This window comes from Haplochromis burtoni, unplaced genomic scaffold (genome assembly GCF_018398535.1).
Source record: "Haplochromis burtoni strain Fernald_Lab_line unplaced genomic scaffold, NCSU_Asbu1 Contig_152, whole genome shotgun sequence".
Lineage (NCBI taxonomy): Eukaryota > Metazoa > Chordata > Actinopteri > Cichliformes > Cichlidae > Haplochromis > Haplochromis burtoni.
The window spans coordinates 1,178,770-1,198,960 of record NW_024582513.1 but is presented as its reverse complement, the minus strand read 5'-3'; the positions used below and the strand labels follow the sequence as shown (position 1 = coordinate 1,198,960).

The following is a 20,191-nucleotide window of genomic DNA, read 5'->3' as shown; positions in this document are numbered from 1 at the left end:
GATGAATCAGTTATAGTGCTGCGTTGTAAAATTTTGAAACCCTACCTTACCTTTACCTCACAGAGGGCAACAGCTTATCCTAGCATGCCCTGGGCTGGATGCCTGTCCATCACAAGGCTAAAACAGATTAACACCATCACAGTCACATTCTCACCTCTGAGGAAACAGCTTGCTGCGAGGCAACAGAGCAAGTCAGTGACCCACTGTTGTGTTCCAAACGGTTTCAAATGCAGACTAATTAACACCTGTGCTTTAACCTGCCGATGGAAAACGCGCTTTTGTGGCAACAACTGAATTTTCTCTCCAATCCTGTTGGATTAATCAGACATTATACATGTATTTCTGAGCTAAAATGTGAAATTTCATTGCTGAGATTGCACAGTGAACCAGCATATTGTGCCTGATGCAAATGCCTTCGGTAATCAGCTCATGGATTTGCATACATGCCGCCACAGGCAAGATGCTTCTCGGCCAAAACTGAGATTTAATCCACCAACTCTGTCCTCTCAGTTCCCATGGAGGACAGCCAAAGCCTTGTTTACCCCTAACCCCTCATCTGTCACAAAATTAAGCCTGTCTCTCAACAGCGCTGACACTGCCTGTGTTTAAAATATTAACATGATACCTTTCACTCACGCTATTAGACACACAGCAGTGTTCTCCAAACATGTTACTCTCTCACACTGGCACAAGTGGGTGATGAGTGTACTGGATATTTATGTCAGCTTATCAGATGAGACTGATGTGTGGATGTAAATCTCCTGACTGACTCTCACTGACACTTAAATCCACCATGTTTATTTATCTCTGTGTCAACCAGATGAGCAATGTCCACACTAAAGAAATGTAAGACTTGGCTGTATTAAGAAAATTTACTTGACAATCCTGTGAAGTGGGAGGAATCTGGAAAGTAGTAAGAAACCTATTAGTGATGTTATCATAGATGGTAAAAATGAGCTGAGTTTAAGAGTTTATATTGCAAGTGAAAAATCAACTCTTTACCTGGGTGGGTTTACCTAGACTAAAATGCAAGTGTCAGACTTGCACTAAACATAGCTGAAATGCTGTGTGGATGTACTGTTAGCCACATGAACCATGGGTTTAGCAAAAAATAACTCGACAGCAACAGACTCAGCTGTACATTTGCATCTATAGGATAAAGGTCACACTTTTGAGGATGCCAATTCTTCACATTTTGGACAGAGAAGACAGATGGAGGCCATCTACATCCACTGTGAACAACCATCATTGAACAGAGAGGCTGGGTTACGACACCGACTGTCTTCCACCTACAGTGAAGTTTTAAGATCCCTTCCCAGCCACCTCAGCCCCCACTCACATCTTGGGTCAGGTGATCTCAGTAGTTCACTTGATAGGGTGAAGCAAGGTCTCACAATGATGTCACCCGACGCCTTTTTTCACACCTTGGGCACATGATCTTCTTGCTCTTGACGAAGGCGGTCGCACTTTTCTCCTCTCCTCCTCCTCTGCCTTAGCTTCCCTGCTTAGCCTCTTATGTCCTTGTCTAGTCTTGTGTTTTTTGTATTCATTTTCCATGGAACACTCTCTCACAGTCTGTTCTCTAAAACCTAAAAGAGGAATTATGGATTGGATCAACTGGTCCCTAAATGCAATTGACACCCCTTTCTCAACGAGAAGTCTGGGCTTGGGTGAGCCTGAGTGCTGAAGATATCTACCTATTCTGAACCATGGTAACAGGGTTCTGGCTGATCGGAGCTGGCTTGGCCCTGACTTATCGAAGAATTAAGAAAGCGGAACCGGCTGTTCAAACCCCCACAAGGCTGCCCGCTGGGATTGAAATGATGGGAAGAGGCGTGAGGTTCTCAAAATGGGCTCATTGAGTGCAGCACGGATAAGATCTTGGAGAGGCTACGGCTGCTGTGAATACTCAGAATAAGATCTCTGACTGCAGACTGGATTACATCTCGGAAGGGCTAGCTCGGAATAACATCTCTGGGTGCAAATTGGATGACATCTCGGGGAGGCACACTGCCATGAGTTCTCAGAAATCGGCTCCTTGAGCACAAGAATGACAACATCACAGAACGCAAGTATGGCGAAGCTCGCGGCTCTCCAACGGGAGATTGAGAGACCAGTGTTGGACTGTAGAACTGCTTTGAAATTCATATGAGCTGTTCGCACTAAAGTAAAAAGCACCATCACTTCATCCGGATACCCTCTCGGCGCCAGCTGCGGTCTCAAGGCTGGAGCCGAACAAAAACACCCTGATAACGACTGTGTTTAGTCTGTTCTTCCCATTCCATGCAAGGCCACCTGGGTTGGCTGGAAGACTGTTTACTTAGCCTAGCAGGGCGAAGGACACTGTGTCAGCTGAACTCTGGACACGCACACACATACATATACACTGATATGCACACACTCATCCCCCGTCCCTTTCCAAACGCCTTCGATGCTTATTCCCCTCCGATGCTGACGGTGGATCAAGGAGACCAGCACACAGGCTGCAGGCCCGGATGTACTGTCTAAATCGGCTGTCTCTCACCCTTTACCCACCCCTGTTGTTTGTCATGTGTTTCTTTGGTGTGTTAAGAATTTTTTCATGTGCTATGTGCAGAGGTGTTTTTTTCTGTTCTCAAACTGATCTCCCTGTTGGAGCTCAGTCTGGGGGGAGTTATTTTTTTCTCCTTATCTTTCCTCATGTGGTGCATTTTTCCATTGTTATACCTCTCTGACCTGTCTTCCCCATGTGATGTTTGTGTAATGTATGTATGGTCGGAGGGTAAGATGGCGCCGCCATTGCGTGCAATAGGTCGGCAGCCCTATGAAATTTCCCCTTGTGGGACTAATAAAGGTATATCAAATAAAGATCAATAGTGGGTCAATGACCCTGGTAAGGGACAACCACTAAGGATTAAATACCTCGGACTCTCCACCTTTTGGTTTTATAAATGAAGAAGCTTATTGGATTAGAGTTGAAACATCTTCAAGAAACTTAAAGAAGTCCAGTTGCTTTATTTCTAAGCTCCTTGGACCACCATGACCTTGACTCATGACTGACCCATGACTGAGAAAGATGGACAGCAGTTGAAGCCAGTTCAGAGTCGCAACCTTCCAGCGTGTCCTGGGTCTACCCTGTCATGTTATCTCCATTGCATTTGCCTGAAAAGCCTGAGCTAGCAAGCATCTTACTCAGATGCCCAAACAACTCGACTGACTCGTTTTAATACACAGGAGTAGCTTCTCTACTATAAGCCCCTCCCATATGACTAAGCGAGTGACCCTGGCTCTGAGAGTGAGTCCAGCACCCTCAGGAGGAAGCTGATTTCTGCTGCTTACATCTGCAAAATTCTTCTTTTCGTCACTACACACACAAGTGTGGATGAGCCTCTCCATGATGCCATGCCACTTTACAGTCATGGAAGGCTTTGCATCCCCGAGTGATCGCAGGAGCTATGTTGTTTTGTATTTACTTTCTGGAGTCTCAGAAGAGCATGTGTTATCAGAATCAGAATTTTATCCCCAAGGGGCAATTAACAAACAACAGAGCAACATAGATTTATGTCTGCCACCACCATAGACACTGGAAGAGAAACCTTCTTACTGTATGTTGCTTTAAGGCTAAAAACAGCTACCATAAAACTTTTTAGTCCTGCAAACTCCACATGCCATCTCGCCACTTGACTGTGATTGATAACGCTAATACTGACTCCGAAAAATGGACTGACATATCTGTTCATATGATAATGAGTAATAGCTTTCATTTTCCTCTGAGATTTCTACTCACCGATTATTATTCTAACTTGAGGTGCTGTGGCACACGAGGAGCTTGGCACAATAAGCCTTGGAAAGCCAAGACGAATATGATAAAACGTTGTCACTTCCGTGTGCCGAACAGATGCTGTTATTTGAGGACAGCACATGTTGTAGCTCTTGCTTTAAAAATTGAGTAGTAAAAATTTACATCCTGGTAATGTGGGGGTTTAATAGGCCACTGTATCTGCCTTTAAAGCAGACGGCCTAAGCTTTTGGCAATAAGGATTTTAAACGGAGATGAATTTTAAGACACAAGTTTACTGGAGAGAGGACCCATAAAATGCATCACACTGAAGACCGTACAGTGGACTTTACAGACCTAAAGACAGCAAGTTCAGCGTCGGTTAAAACTAGCAGTGGATTCGCACCATAAACATACAGTGCTCTTGTTCTTACACTGGCTGATGCAATGGCAACGCTCGTTAAATTTCTGCTCCCATATGTGCCTTCAGTTACTTCTTCTGAGTATCGCTGACTAAATTCACATTTAGAAGTATGCTACTCTTACCGGATAGCGAGTGGAAAGAGGGAGAGGCCTTTTTCTCTGATTGTTTTTCGGACTGCAGCCCATCTAGTGCGTCATGGCTTAAGGCATCATTTGTCACACTCCCCTAGCAGTCTGCTTTTTTTCTTTTTCCATCTCGTCAAAGTGTTTCTTTGCGTCATCATCTGTGTGTGTGTCATTTTTCTGCGTCTGTGGGTTGTAGTAATCTTTCAGACAGCAATTCTACTAATTAGGAGCTAATGAACGTTTGAGACTCACCTCTTCGTTTATCATCGTGCCATAGCAGCTGTCACGGTGCAAATCCTTATATGAACTAAAACTGATGCGGAGCTCACCAAGTTTATCTGAATTAATTTGTTTCTGGTCGTGCACTTCAGTTCACAAAGTAATGAGAAAAAATGTTGCACCACAGACTGCTGTAGTCTCCTGCTGGAGCTGAGCAAATAGTAGGACCGAGTAAAAGACATGACGCAAGCAGGGAGAAGGAGAGTGGATGTCTGAGAAGAGCAGGAGACCAGAAGTTGTTGAAGAATGAAAAACTGATTACTTATTACCCCCTTGACTCTTAATCCAGTTTACAATAGTCGACTTCACCCAGGCAGTTTTACTTCAAAGGTTTTGAGCCACGGCCAATTTTGTTGCATCCAAGTGTTCCTTTTCGAACCTGAGAGAAAAATGTCAAAGGGAATACTAATTAATCAAGTAAAGTCAGTGCCAAAAAACTGTTTCAGCTAGTTACTAAATCCGAACAAGTGCTGTTCAGCATAAGCCCTGGAAAGAATGGAGAGCTCCAGCATATTTCCAAAATGCCCTGCAAAGAGTTACCATTTTTACTCATTTTTATCATATCATTTTTAATTTGACTGTTGCCTAATTTGCACAAATCTTGTTTACGGTTACTAAGGTAACAGGTGCCATTATATTAGACTTATATTAGTCTAAACACAATAAATTTATTTATACAGTGCCAAATCACAACAACAGTTGCCCCGTGGCGGTTAATATTGTAAGGTAGACCCTACATTAATACAACAGAGAAAACCTCATCAATCATATGACCTTCTGTGAGCAAGCACTTTGGCAACAGCGGGAAGGAAAAACTCAATTTTTACAGGAAGAAACCAGGAAGAAACCTCTAGCAGAGAGGCGCAGCCATCTGCCCTGACAAGTTTTGCCACGTTGCAACTACTTAGAAAATATTTCAACACTGTATAACAATTAGTCACCCGTCCTTTCTAGACCTTAAGTCACGATTGAAAAATAGCTTCACAATGAAAGTTGTGTTGACATAGACAACACTTGTAACCTGAATTTCTCTTGTATGTCCTTGTTGGACTCTCTACAGGGCAACCTTGTGGGTTTTGACACCACAATGGGAGATGACTTTGATGGGCAACAAATCATTTAAAACTTTCATAGGGTTGATTATTAAAAAGACTATAACCCCGATATCGTGATTAGCTAGAGGAAAGAAGAAGAATTGTTAGATTTTATTGTGATATTCATTTTGTAGACATGTGGAGGATGATTAAATGGCTGACTTAACATTAATCCTGCAAGCTTCCTGCTTTCCTTTGGTGGCAACACAGAAAACAGCATTAACATCGATATACCCAGCATTTAATTACATTTCATTAGATTAGCTTGCAGATACATTGGTCTAGATTTTTGTGTAGTTTGTTCTATAAGCTTTTTTGCCCCTTCTTTTCTTATATTCTCCATATTTTGGTCAATTAGAACTGCTTTAACAGAACTGTACCAATCAAACACATAAGTCACTGGTGCAAAACATTTACATCAATACAGTATACTAGTGGCATTAACAAATTCTAATAACAAGCATGAAGATAAGGATGGAACAGGAATGAGGACAGTCACGAATGCATACAAAGTAAGGAAGTGCTCAAACTGTAAATCAGTCATTTAATGACCAGTGTAATTTTCCCCAAAAGTCCCAATAGCTTCCCATTTTCCTTCCTCTCCCTGAAACTATTAATACTCTTACTGTGTTAATGGAGATTAATGGGTACGAGCAACAAACAGACATAGAAGAGCAAAAGAGAAAAAGCATCATGAGTGGTGGTGGAGACAGAGCAGCCCGCTGGAAGTGGGTGCGATCAAGGACAGAGTGAAAGATGGATAGATTTCATTAGTCTGGGGAAAGGATACACTAAGTTCTGAGGTGAAAAACACCTTTGTACGCAAGCTGTTCCCCAGATAATTACAGTTTACTGTCCATTCTCAGTGTTGCGGAGTGATCATTGCATGGTGAAGTGCACCACAACATACAGTACAAAGGGGGTAAAAAAAAAAAGCTTTGTTCTGTAAAACTAGAGAAAGGAACACGATTAGCTGGAGGGAAAAACATTCCTGTGGAATTGCATTGTTCATAGTTAACGAAAGCAGGTTGTTCGGCATCTAAGACAGTGTCAAATGGCTGAGATGCTATATGAAGCTAATTGACTGCAGACAGGCTCTCCTGCAGGCTGAGCAGTGTCAGAGCAGTAGAATCAGTGTTTGAGTGATGGGATCATGTGTTCACTGGACAGCTTTGGGGACACAAGAGAGGATGGGGGCATGCTTATGTAAGCAGTGGAAGACTGGGGCATCCTTGCTTGAGTCTAGACCCCAGACCAGTGCAGAAAGATGGAGAGAGGCAGTATTTTGTGTGGGTGGGGGATGGGAGGTGGATGTTTCGGCGGCTACAGAAGAGAATAATCCAGGAAACTCAGCGGCATAATCTCCTCAAGTGTGGCAGATTGCTTCAGTGTGTGATGTTCACATCCATGTGTGAAGATACGTCTGTGCATTAAATGTTTTGCTTCTCCTTCGTCACTGCTTCTTCTTTGTCTTTAATTTCCCTCCACTTTCCTCCATGCGTTTGAGTCTAACCTTCAGTCGCTCCACCTCAGCACACACACTCACACACACCGGACCAATACGCTCATTAGTGCCCCTTTTCCTTTGTGTCGGTTTGTGCTTTCCCCACGATCAGAAGATAAAAGTGACCCCAGAACGAAGTGAGGTTTCTCACCGAGTCTGCTGGTGTTCCTCTGCCCCTGGCCATGGTGAGGATTGTGAGAAGGGGGTGGTTGTATGGCGGAAGGGCAGAAGAGGCGGGGAGGGGGTGGGGTGCCGTGGACCAGATTCTGCTGATTGTAGGAAATTATACCCTCTAATTTCACCTGCAACTCCAAGAGACAAAGGGCCTCAGGGAGAGAATCCGATAAGGAAGTATTTCACAGAGTGATAAGAAGAAAACAGAGAACGAGAGGGAGGGATGAAAAAGGGAGAGAAGGTGGACGTAGGGGGAATGGGAGAGGCTGTAACACTAGAAGAAGTGTTGGTCTGAAGCCAGTCAGGGAAGACAGAGAAAGAGGACAGGGAGAGGAGAGGCAGCTACCGAGTGGTTCTGCTAAATCAAAACGTGTCTTTAAGGATCACCCATCCAGCACTGCGCACACACTCCAAATACGCATCTGTGGATGTACTCACAACACTTTTGTCCCCCCCACACCACCTATACCCTCACTTTTCATCTTAACACCTTACTAAAGCACCATTTGCCTTGCCGGTCCCCGTGTATCCTCCCATCTTCCTTTTTTCGATCCCGGTTTCCCTCTCCTTCTTGATGCTCTTACTCGCAGACCGTGACTATCTCCCCCTGACAGAGCCGGTACGGGATTAGAGACCGATGAGGAAAGCCAAGCGCAGTCAGCCAGCACCTCCTGCTGTTCGCAAAACGCAACTGAATCACAGGTCTGCTGCATCCTTGAAAAACATAGCAAGGGCATGTCTTCGCTCATTCCCCTGGCTGCTTTGTTCATTCACTAACACTTTTTTTTTTTTTTACAATAAGCTCAGTGCACATGTCAGCATGCCTGTGCTCATGTGCAAAAGACATTAAAAAGAGGGGTATATTTAATCAGTATAATTATGGTGATTTTATGTCAAGGTTTCCACTGCGAATAACAAATGATCTGAACATCTGTGTGACTATAATCCTAGCCGTCCTGTTTAGTCTTATGAAACATCCTCATCTGACTGGTGAACACTGGAAGTGACACAAGCTGACTTATCTTTAAACAGTTAACAGATTTGATTATGTTGCAGGACCATTTTTAGTGTGAGTATAGTTACTTATGAAGAATTTAAGACCTCACAGCTGCTGACCAAATGTGCATTGTAGAATTTTTTGTTATAAAAAGGCAAGGTTTATTTTAGCACCATGTAATGAAGGAAGGCAAAACATTTTAATCAAATGTCTCATCTACTTTGCTAAGCAGGATGTGGGATGTTGGATGACCCACATGTCCTATGTCCCATCAGTGTTGTGTTAAAACAGCCATTAACTATAACACATAGCACTTCCAGCAGCTACATATTGTAATGTGATTTCCCTATTTAATCCACTCCGAATGGGTTTCAACTCATTTAAAAGATCCTTGGCAAATTTGGATACAATGATGGGAAAACTGGGACAGGCTGTACCCTCTGTGTTTCACATTTCTGATTCCAACAGCAGCCTCAAGTCGTGCTCCTCGATACCAGACACCCCTTTCCCGCCCCTTTCCAAACATTCATACTGAAACATTTTCTAGCCAGTATTTAATACTCTTTTAGATCCTGCAAACGACGCTTGCACCAGAGCTCTTTTTGAAATGTTGAACTTTTAATGTGGCTTGCGCTGAACATAAAAGTGTGAAAAACACGGTGGCACAAATAGTCAACCACTTACTATTGCTCTCTTTTTTTTTTATTATTTTGCTGCGTCCTTGCTGGCCCTCTCTCATTAGTCTGGAGTCTGTGGGAGTGAACGGTGTGAGCCAGTGCTAAGTAATTCTGAGCAGGGAGAGTGTTTGAGGGGAGACAAAATGAGGAGCTGAACGACAGAGAGTGAGCTTGGCAACGCTACAGCGATTCACTGCAGAGGTTTTAAATCCTTTAACATGATTTTGCTCATCCTATTAAAGACATAGCTGTGGCTATGGAGACTGTAATGTGTTACGTACAGACGGGAGGGGGACTGAGTGAGAAGGAGTGAAAGGGAAGTAAGAGGGAGAGAGATTAAATGGGTGTTAAATATAGGGAACAAATCATCATTCCAGCCCTGTCTCTATCTGCAATCCGGCTCCTAATGTTCTCAGCATCATGTCTTGTAGATTTGACTGGATGACCTTTAATTATTTGCCCTCCTCGAATATAATTTCTTTTTCTTCACATAGTGATTTAAATATAGCCTTTTTCCCTTACCGTTAGAGTTTGTCAGAATGTGGCTTTTATTTTTATTTTTTTTCTGTACTGCAAACTTTCAAGAACTATTTTAAACCCCTTTTTAGGGGGTTACAATGACATCTATGTAGGAGCGCAAGGACAGCATGTTAATACTTGTGTTGCACACTGAAGGGAAAACTTAATGACACAATTAAGCTCCTTTTTAGTGTGTTTAAACTGCTAAATGTCAGAAACTGTTATACAGAAAAACAGAAAGCCTGAGTCAATATGATATTTGTGTGATGCTGTTATGGTTTGGGGCAGAGCTGAGGTTGTTACTCAAAAAAAAGAGAGAGAAAAGTAATTTATTAATAACGACATGTTACTTTCTTCAAACTAATGCAGTAGGTTACTTAATTACACACAGGAGAAAGTAATTAATTAAACTTTACTTTCACGTTACTGCGTAAAATGACTTGAAACGTATTGTTACACAATTACCAGTTAACAATGTAAATATTAGCCTACAGTGCCACACACCAACATAAGCCCCTCTCCCAATGAGCACAAAGAAACTTGAAACTACTTCTAATGTAAAAAAGTATAAAGGCAGAAATGGAGGCTACAATGCTGAAAGTCTAAATGCTCATCACTGCCTTCATTACCTCTTGAAGTTCAGGTTCTGGCTACTGGGCCGCTCAGCTGTTAACTCTGTTTTTTTTTTTTTGCTAGCTTTGTGTTAGCATGCTATCTGTGCAGATGTTAGCAAAGACCATAAATGCCATTGTTTCTCTCCTAGAAGTAGTTTGTGCTTCATCTTCGTCACTTTTATTCTTTTATGCAGTAAAAACATAAAAGTGACATCCATATCCACGCCACTTTACGTTAATAAAAAATGTAATGTGATTTCAGTAGCATATTACACCCAACACTGGTTTGGTCTGGTTTGTATTTTGGCCTTCTTAATTGTTTTAATATTGTGTTTATTTTTGTCTTTCCTTCCATGTTTCCATGCGCATGTCTGTTTTTAGTCATTTTATGTTTTGGGGTTTTTGTTTGGTCTTACTTCCTGTATTTAGCTGCGCTGCTGTCATTGGTCTCTGTAACATCTGTCTCACTTTAGATTTAAAGTCCTCGGTTCTTAATATTGGTCATCCATCTGTCTTCTTCTTGTCCACGTGTTTCCTACACTTTGCTTCTTGCCAGTGTTCCCTGTGCAATGTCACTCTGCAGTACTGGTTTGTACGCAGTTTGTTTATTAATTCCCATCATCCAGCCTCAATCTTTGCCCTGTACTTTTGTTCTCAAGACTTTTTGTAAGCCTCAGACTGCTGCAGGGCTTGTTTTAAGGGCTTGTAGAGGTGAGGACCTAGATGCAGGAGGCAGAATATTTCAGCAAAAAGTGAGGTTTGATGGCTGATGTGAACAAAAAAATCCAATAACAACAAAGTCTAAAAAGTAAAGGAATAGAAACCCAAGAGAAAAAAGGGTGAGGTCTGGAAACCAGGGACTAAATCCAAGAACAGGATGGCACAAGAAGTGATACAAACAGATAGTTGTCTCATTAAACAACAGGAAAGTAATTGGTACAGGTGACGATAGGTAGGATGGGGTTGACGTTCTCACAGAAGGAAAAAACAACAGAAAGTAAAAATACTGAGGTACAGCAGAAAACTAACCTTCAGAGTACTAGATGTGTAAAATGCGTGGTACTGTTTAATGCGTCGAAAATCTTTTGTGGATTCACTTATTCTTAACAAAGCTGTTCACACCATTCTCATAATTTGATGAGTCAGAAGCGTTTATTTTTTTAAATCAACCAAGCTCGATTTTTCCAAGTTTTCAACGAATAAACAGATCTGACCATTGCTTTTGGCAGCAAGTGCACTCATATTCTGAAAATGCATGCTAAGCGCCTTGAGGCAACTGATGTTGTGATGTGGTGTTATAGAATTAAAATGGAATTGAATTTTGCTCATGCATATTCATGCAAAGTTTTTTTTCAGATTGTCTCAACCATTAAGGAGGAGATAAGGCACACACAGATCATATACATACATATGCTCCGATCATCATAGTAAGATTATTTTTACATTATCATCATTTTAATATTAGCCCAATTACCTTCACAGTACTATACATGATTCATGATTACCTTTATGATATGACAGGGTCATCTGGATATTTCACACTGAATAATGGATTGGTAAAAGAGAAGACATCCATCCTGGATATTTAACACATACTGTGTTTAGATCCTTGATGACATGCTAAATGGACATGGAAATGGTAAAACTATAGTCACCATCCTTCAGCCTTCTCTCTGTCATGAGTATTTTTCACTCCCATTTATAACCTGAAGCTCCAGAGTTTCTGTCTGACTGCTCTGACTCCAACCACAGTCGCTGATCACATGTTCCTCCCTGTTTCTTAAACAGCTAGCAGGATAAGGACCTCAGCTCCACAGCAGTGCATTTATAGCAGCAGTACAGCCGTTAACTTAATGAGAGTGGGCTCTACATTTTAACAATGCAGTTTTATGACCTTCTTCTTTTCACAGCGCATCCAGAGTTTTATAAAGCATATCTTGCTAGCCAAAGGACACGGCTTGCTTTCCTTTACTGATTACTCTCTGCAGACACTGTAAAAACTAATTGAATGGAGGGGTTTTGTAATAAGTGAATTAGATTAAGACTGTTTAACTCATTTTGAAATGTAAGTATTCACAAAATGTTTCCAATGATGATGGAGTGCCGTCCTACTACACTGGCGCTTTTCAAGTCTTTTATGAGTGTATGTACTTACTTAAGATCATTAGTAGTTTTTTTTAAAGTACAAAACGGGGGTGCCGAGTTGAATTGTGTACCCTCGAAGTACTTTAAGCACTTCAAATAGACCTTTGACTGTCTTGAAATGCAATAACAGCATCTATCCAGCAGAGGGAGTTGTTCTACAACATCTGAATACAGGAAATGCGCTGTCTCCTCATAAACTGGATCCCGTGGCTTGTCTAATTCTCTTGTGTGCTTGTTTGATGCTGCTCAGTCAGTTAGCATGGGAAGCTCAGAGTCTATTTAATGAGCACGACAGCGTTTTAATGCAGGATTACAGGTTATAAATGGGATTTTAGAGAGAACGTGTACTTTGCAGCAGTCCTGACCGCTGGATACAAAGTTATCTTTTCTTGTACCTTTTTGAATCAACATCAGGGCAATTTACAAATTCTTCCAGTCATATACCACCTTTTGCAACCCATGGATGGGAGATCAGCATGCACAGCCTTGATTTACAATAGGCTTGTACCCTAGCTGAATGCAATCCAAGCCAGTTGACAGTTTAATTCAGCAGTGCAGAGTTTCACTATTCTCCCTTGAAAATCTCGCTTGTGATGCAATCCAGGAAAAAAAAACTCTCTCCCACTCACAGTTTCTGACAGCAAAGGCTCTAGCTCCCAGTCTGGTCACATACTGCTTTGTTGTTGCGGTTAATAATATTTGGTAAGCAGATGATACTCTTGCAGCTGTTGACTCCCTTTAATCTCCTCCCTGACCTATGAGGAGAGGCCAGAGCCTCGGGGACCTTTGTACCTACCGTATCTCCCCTCTCGTTTTAACAAGACACCTGAGATCTGCCCTCTGCGCAAGGAATGGTGAAAAAAAAAAAGATTTCCCTCTGCACCGGCCCAGAAGAAATAATGCTTATCAGCTCCCTTTTCTAGGTTCTCTGTCCAGATTGACAACAAGACGTTGCTAACGGTCTGTGATTACTCTTCCTTGGTGCATTCTATGTCTTTATAAGACACATTTAACATACCAAAATCTTGACCTTGGAAATCGTGCCCTTTTGATATCAGCCCCCTTTATTTCATGTGTCAGAATACTTCAGAACACTTCTAAGTGACAGTATTGTTTCACAGGGGGTGGAAATGGATGATTAAACACTGTACACACATTTAAGAAATGAAAGCAGAAAATGGGATTTTGAAAACGCAGGGTCAGTTTAAACTAACAGTAATGAAGTCACAGTTTTGCATCCTAAATCAGGTAAAACTAGCTAGACCTCTTCACTTCACAATTAAACTACTCAAAGAGTCCAGTGCTCTTTGCATTTCGCTGCACTGAGCAGTCATCATTTTTGTACATAGCAAAGACATATTGCTAAGATCATCTAACATTTGCTTAAGTGAGTTACAGGATCACGGTGCAGTTCCTCTGCACTAATGGCTGTCATAATTGAAGGCTAATCTAGTGTGCATTTATCTATCTGTCCATCCATCTATCCATTTCCTGCCACCTATCTGCATTTAGTAAGTGGCTCAGACATACTTCCAGCCGCATCTTTCTTTCCATGAGACATCAAGCTGCCTTCTGAAGGCAAAATGGGATACTTCATCCCTCTAGTGTGTTCTGATTGTACGTCCAGTCACCCCGAAGACCTTGCACAAGTCATCCCGGGCTCCAAACTATATCGAATGACTGAATTCCTCACCTGACTCACTGACTGTAAAGACGCATCAACCTCTGTCTGAAAGTCTAAACTCAGAACTCAAGCTTATTTGGGTAAATTACAGAACGTCTTGGTTCATTTTTTCCTGTGACTAGAAAGATTCCATCATGAGGGTTGTAACGTTGAACTGTGGATTCAAAGCGAGCATACTGAGTGTCATCTTCACACACTGCTTCTTCTGACCACAGCTTGGTAACACCCAAAATTTGCTGTTATTAACCCCGATTCTTTTGTCCCCATGATAGAACAGAGAAAACCCGACTCATAGTGGTCAAAACATTTATATTTCTTTTTATTCAATCATCTTCCGGAAGAGAGAGCCCTGCACAGCCCCAAAAGCCAGTTGCAGAAACTCTAACATTTTTAGCTCAACATGTGTCTTACGTAGTGTTATTTCGGTACTTCAGATGTCACACACGTGACACACACAGTTTCATTACAAACTCCTTCTACTCAGTTCCTCTTTTCTGTGTCTGATTTATTTGTCTGATTTATTAATATGCCTGTGCACTAAAACTTCCTGTGCAGCTTGCAATAACTTCCCCTTTCTGAGGTCTGTTACCAGGGCAACCTGTCTGAACTTAGTTTATGAGTCAAAAGTGGCTTTGCTTTACAAACCTTCATTAATAAAGTACATAAAACAATATAATAAAGAAAATAAACACTAAGGATATATTAATTGCATGACACTGTGCAATGATACACCTCACAGATTGTATGGGAAGACTCACTAATGAGTCATGAATCGACCAACAATCATCACTTGACTTGCTTGACCTCTTTTCTTTTTGGGACCCGTCTTCATTGTTTTACTTTTAGGGCCCACTGTGTCCTTGGGCAAAATTTCAGCAAGTTTCCTCCTGTCGTCTTGGTGTCTACGTGGTTAAAATGAGAGACAAAAATGCTGAAGCTCTTTGTAAAGAGCTAGGGTAAAGAGGTGCTATATGTAAGTGCAGTCCATTTACCCTCCTCAATGCTCCTATCGGCATCGCTTCCAGATGCAGCCGCAATTACTTTGATCAAAAACAGCTTTAAAGCCCCCTGCTTCATGCTACCTGTCGAGGACCAAATGACAAACAGAGAAAGCATCTAGCAGCTGAAGGGCCACATATTTCCCTCGAGGGTGAGCGAAGAACAAAACAGAACTTAATAGAAAGTTAGTATCGTGGCAAGATTCATCAAACAATTGATTGCCAACACAACTGATTCAGCTCAGTTCAATTCACAGCATAGAGGCGAACCCCAACGATTTAATTTGAATACGCTATTAGGGACACTAACTGGTCACTTTTGGCTGGCATGTTGTGCTTGTGCTGCCACCTAGTGGTCATATCAATGCAGGTAGTCTTTACTGTGTACCAGCTGAGCTCTGCATCCATGCTCATTTTCCTTAAATAATATACTCAACCAGGAAGCAGAAATTATAGGTAAGTATTTATTGTTGCTGTTATTTGTATTATTATTGCTCTATATGTAACCCGCGCATTCGTATATTACGGTGTTTCATATTTCACCCACCAAAAAAGTACCAAAAATAAATTTAAAAAAATTAAAAAGAAGAAAACAAAAATCTGCGTCAGCCTGGCACAGATCATCACCTATAAACGCTGGAAGCAAACGCGTTTTGCTTTTCCACGCGAGTATTTCAGCAGATCGAGCGCCCTTTTCTGCCGAATTATGCGTCTCGCCTCCTCGTCATGACAACTAGCAGTGAGACTGAAATATTGCGCGAGAGTCAATGAGACTGCGCTCAGAGAGAGAGCGAGAGAGGGAGATTGAAAAGCAGTGGGATCTCCTTCAGTGCGGGCTTCAAAAATAAATACCACTGCATCATCCTGATATTCACAGCCTTTCAGGTGTTGTTCCAAAAGCACCGGGGCTGATCGGAAGGTGCGGGCTCTGTTTTCTCATTCCGAGCTTTCTCTCCTTAGCATCAGAGACCAAGTGAAGAGAGAGAGAGGGAAAGAGAGAGCACCACGCAAGCGCGCGAAGAAGAGATTGGACACCTGATTTCGGTGGGGTGTCTTCGCTGAAGCGCTGTTTCGTGTTTTAAGTCAGTCAACCTGTAATCTTTTTTTTTTCTTTAAAGGGGGCCGTTCGGCACAGCGGGGGCGCACACCGCGGATTATTATCAGCGCGGGCAAATGGGGGGAGAGAAAGAGGACAAATCGCTGCGTTGACTTTTGAAGCGACGCGCGAGTCCTGACGCTATAGCGTTACGCATTTATTTTCCTGTGAGTTCATTTTCCCCCCTCTCTCGTTCTCCCTCTCTCCTTCCCGTGTTTGGGTCGCACTCGCTGCTGCGTCTCCGCCTGATTAAAAAAAAGAAGAAAAGAAAAAGTCAAATATTCCGTGGAGAAGGAAACATAGCAGGGGTGTTGTCAGAGAGGGATGAGAGGAGGAGGAGGAGGAGGGGGCCAGTATGAGGTGTGCTTTTTTTGGAAAAGCCGGAGAAAGACGGACACCGAGAAGGTGTGCTGATGTGCGGAAGCCTGCGACTGCGTTGCTCTCCTGAGAAATAATTGCGAGCCGGGGAGAAATGGCCTAGTTAGGAGATCATCGACACGCCGACGGAGGATAGAAAAGAAGAATCGTGCTTAGATGGACGGGCCATCATCACCATCATCATCCTCTTCTTCATCTTAATTCCGGTGCTTGCATCGCGTCTTTTAGGTAAGCCATATGTTCACCACCAGCACCCAAACGTGACTGGAGATTTGCTGTCTACCGCGGGCTTCATGTGTGCGCAATATGTTTGGTGACTTCGCACATTGCGCACGTTGCCCGTCCTGACGCACTGTCAATACTGAGGAATGAGATTCCCATGTAAAATCCTCGAGCCACTTTGTTGCTATAGCACACATTTTCTTCCTTTCAGTGGGAGCCTTCTATTGGCCTTGCCTGTTGATAAGCTGTGGCATCTTAACGCGATCGGTCCACTTTGCGTATCCAAGTGGTTTTAACCGCGCGGCTAGCGGGGAGATACGGCTGCGATTTAATTGGAGATCAGCTCATCATGCACGGGGACCGTCAATCAGACCGGCTTGCTATTCTCAGCCGGGGCTGCCGATCCCGCTCGATTGTGGAGATATTGATTATTTTCTGATGACCCCTTTTTTTTTCATTACACTTATTGATGACAGCTTAATTATGCCTCTGTGCTGCAACGTAACTCATCTCAAGCACAGTGTGTGACAGGCCTTGAACTCAGAAGACGTCTCCTCTAATCAACAAATTCACAACAGCTCTGACACACACACACACACACACACACACACACACACACACACACACACACACACACACACACACACAACACACACACACACACACATGCAGTCAAAAAAGCCAGTGCCCTAGAAGATGCAGATAGGATTGTGAATTAAATGCACATGCTGATGATGCAGGGAAGGCTCCATTAATATTCAGCGGTGGTTGGGCAGTGCTCAGTTAATGGAAGACAACAGGACCTCTGTTCTGACAGGTCATGAGAAATGGTATATTTTCATTTTTAAAGGAGTGAATGTGTGTTGTTTTTTCCTCTCTCTCTCTCTCTCACACACACACACACACAGATATGGGGCCTGTAGCTACGGAGAAGTGACATTTAAAATCCATCAGAAAACCAATAAAGTGGTTTTGTAGACTTTTGAAGAATTTCGTATTACTCTTGTTGGCGTGCTGTTCAAATAGCTGTGATTGCTTTTCTTAGGCCGGCGTAACGTCAGCCTCGGCGCTGGCATTTTAGGAGGCTTACTCAAATACAGCAGAATGGAGCTGAAGACTGGGAAGCCTTGCCTGGGCTTCATCTTTTAGTGGGAATTTGTTTCACTACATATCAGACAAAATAAAAAATAAAAAAAATAGCACGCTACAGTATGGCAGAATTGTAGCATGACCATTCTTCTTCATATACACCGCAGGTAATACGTGTGCTTCATCTGATTTTTTTCATTTTTTTTTAATCTTCAAGAACATACAGAGATTGCCACCATTCCCAGAGCACTACGTCCAATAAACTACAGTTAAGGGCCAATAAAGTTAATACTGTGGCAAGCTCGGTGTCAGTCGGTTTCTAGAGAGAAAATGGCCTAGAAGTGAAGATAAAAGGGACGAAAAGGAAAGAACGGCCGCTTAATGGATTGAATGAGAACACAAGGTGGGGGACTTACAATCTGGAACAAAACGTGTTAAGTCTTAATGTTTAATGAAGTATGTTTGGGTGAGGAAGGTGAAGTGCTCAGAAGTGTTCACTTTAATATTCTCTCTCCTCTCGTAAAGTCAGAGCTTTCTTGCAGCAGCACAGCTGTTGGGTTGTTTGTATAGGTGTATTTGTTTGTTTGGATGATGCAGCCTTGTCGCATATCAGTGCTTGTTTCCATCATCATAGCCCAGAATTTTAAAGCAATATGATTTTAATTATTATTTTTCATACCTCTATTACTTTCCGGATATTGTCTTTTTTTTTTTTTAGCTGAATTTCCTCATCAGTGCTTTCCTGTGTGACTGCTGCTAAGTGATGTCACTGCATGTCTTGAAATAACAGGTAGCATGTAGAACATGGCAGCTGGTGAACAGGCTCATGCACGTTAGCATCCTGACCTTGCAAGCTGTTCTATGGTTTATGGATTCATAACTGTAAGATTGAGGTAATAAGCGATGGTAAAATGAAGTGTCATTTGTTACTTCATGTTTGAGGTTGGCACACACACACACACACAAGATTGCTTTCATCTGGCTGCACAAGACCAAAAGCCAACTGCATTTATATTTCTTTTTTTTTTTTCAGTTTGAACCTACATGTTACTCCATGCGTTATTGCACTGTGAGAGACAGGAGTTTGTGATCACTGTCATTTGATTGTCTTTGATGAAAGAGAAAACACACAAAAAAGGAAAACTACCAGGGACTAAGCCTTGGATGAGACAATTTTCTTCAAATACCTTCTGGGTTTACTTTTGTATTATTTGCTTGGAATGCTCAACGCTATAATTCTCACTTTAGAGCCACTTTAGATTATTTTTGGTGTCAAAATTGTCCTTTTAGATTAACAATAGAAAAAAAAACATAAACTAGAGAACTAAAGACATTACACACTGGGGGAAAAGCCTTAATAAGGGGATACTTTGAAATAAGATACTTTGAATTGTGCAAAAATATTATATTTCCTAATGTTTTTCTATGTTCTCATATAATCCAGCTCAAAGTGCTCCAAGCTGACCTTGAAGAAGAGGTGGAAGAGATTTACACTTCCAAAACAAACAGTATGTTTTCAGGTTATGGCAAAGTCAGCATCGTGTTTTAATCCAGAGAAGGTTTGATCACTAGTGTGAACACTAGAGTTTGTTTCTCTTAGAAATACCCAACACAAAATAGCCTTCATTAGGGTAACGCACACCCAGTGCACTTAAACTGGTTTTATTTGTGCAGAGTTAACATGCTCTTATTTTAATGTTCATATTTCCATGGATACTTCTTGGGTTTGACTCTCAGTCCTTTTTTTTTCCAGTTGTGAGTGAGTTCCACAACGAGAGTCTTCAGGGTTGTGCACTTAGAGAAAGTGTTTATCAAGAGTCCAAAAATTCCACAAAAGAGCCCTCATGCCGTTTACAATTGTACTGTGTGGGACTGACCTGAGCCCTTAGAGATTTATCAAGAACATTCTTCACAAGTCTGTTATTTTTGTTGTTCTGAACTTTGGGATTAGATGTAACCCATAGTCACTGCTGCAGTACACTTAATACCACTGACTAGCTGTCCATAAAGCTGCACATAGGACATCACTTCTTAAATTTGGAGTCTTTAACACTCTAATGGTGGGTTTTTCAAAAAATTGAACAATAAAAATCCGGACAAAACAGCACTAAAACCCATCTGCCGCTCGTTTATATTTGAATTGTGGGAGCTGTTGCTATCCGCTCATCGTATCCCGTACCTTAGCCAAGTGTCTTTAACCCTTCTTGATATAAAACATTTACTGTATGCTGGGTTTAAACCTGTAGCTGCTGTAATGGAGGCTCTGAGATTTTAATTTCTGCCCGAAGATGTCGAGTCAGAGGAAAGGGAGGTTAAAATGACCCAGCTCTCAGTCATATCACGACCACAGAGAGGAGAAGCTGTAGAATAGCTTGACCTGACCCATTATCTGTGAGCAAAGTAAAGCTGGAGAAA

The 20,191-nt window shown here is 42.0% G+C and overlaps 1 protein-coding gene across 3 annotated transcripts in view; it reads left to right on the top strand.

Moving 5' to 3' along the window:
• The first annotated feature begins 15,363 nt into the window (after positions 1-15,363).
• Positions 15,364-20,191, top strand: part of nlgn2b (neuroligin 2b) — a 77,591-nt gene continuing 72,763 nt past the window's right edge. For 2 of the 3 annotated variants that reach the window (XM_005931914.3, XM_005931913.3), the window contains exon 1: positions 15,601-16,693. The gene's annotated coding sequence lies outside the window, so the exon portion shown is untranslated. Of the gene's footprint in view, positions 15,448-15,600; positions 16,694-20,191 lie in introns of those variants that run through there. The other variant, XM_042224821.1, reaches the window with a different exon arrangement.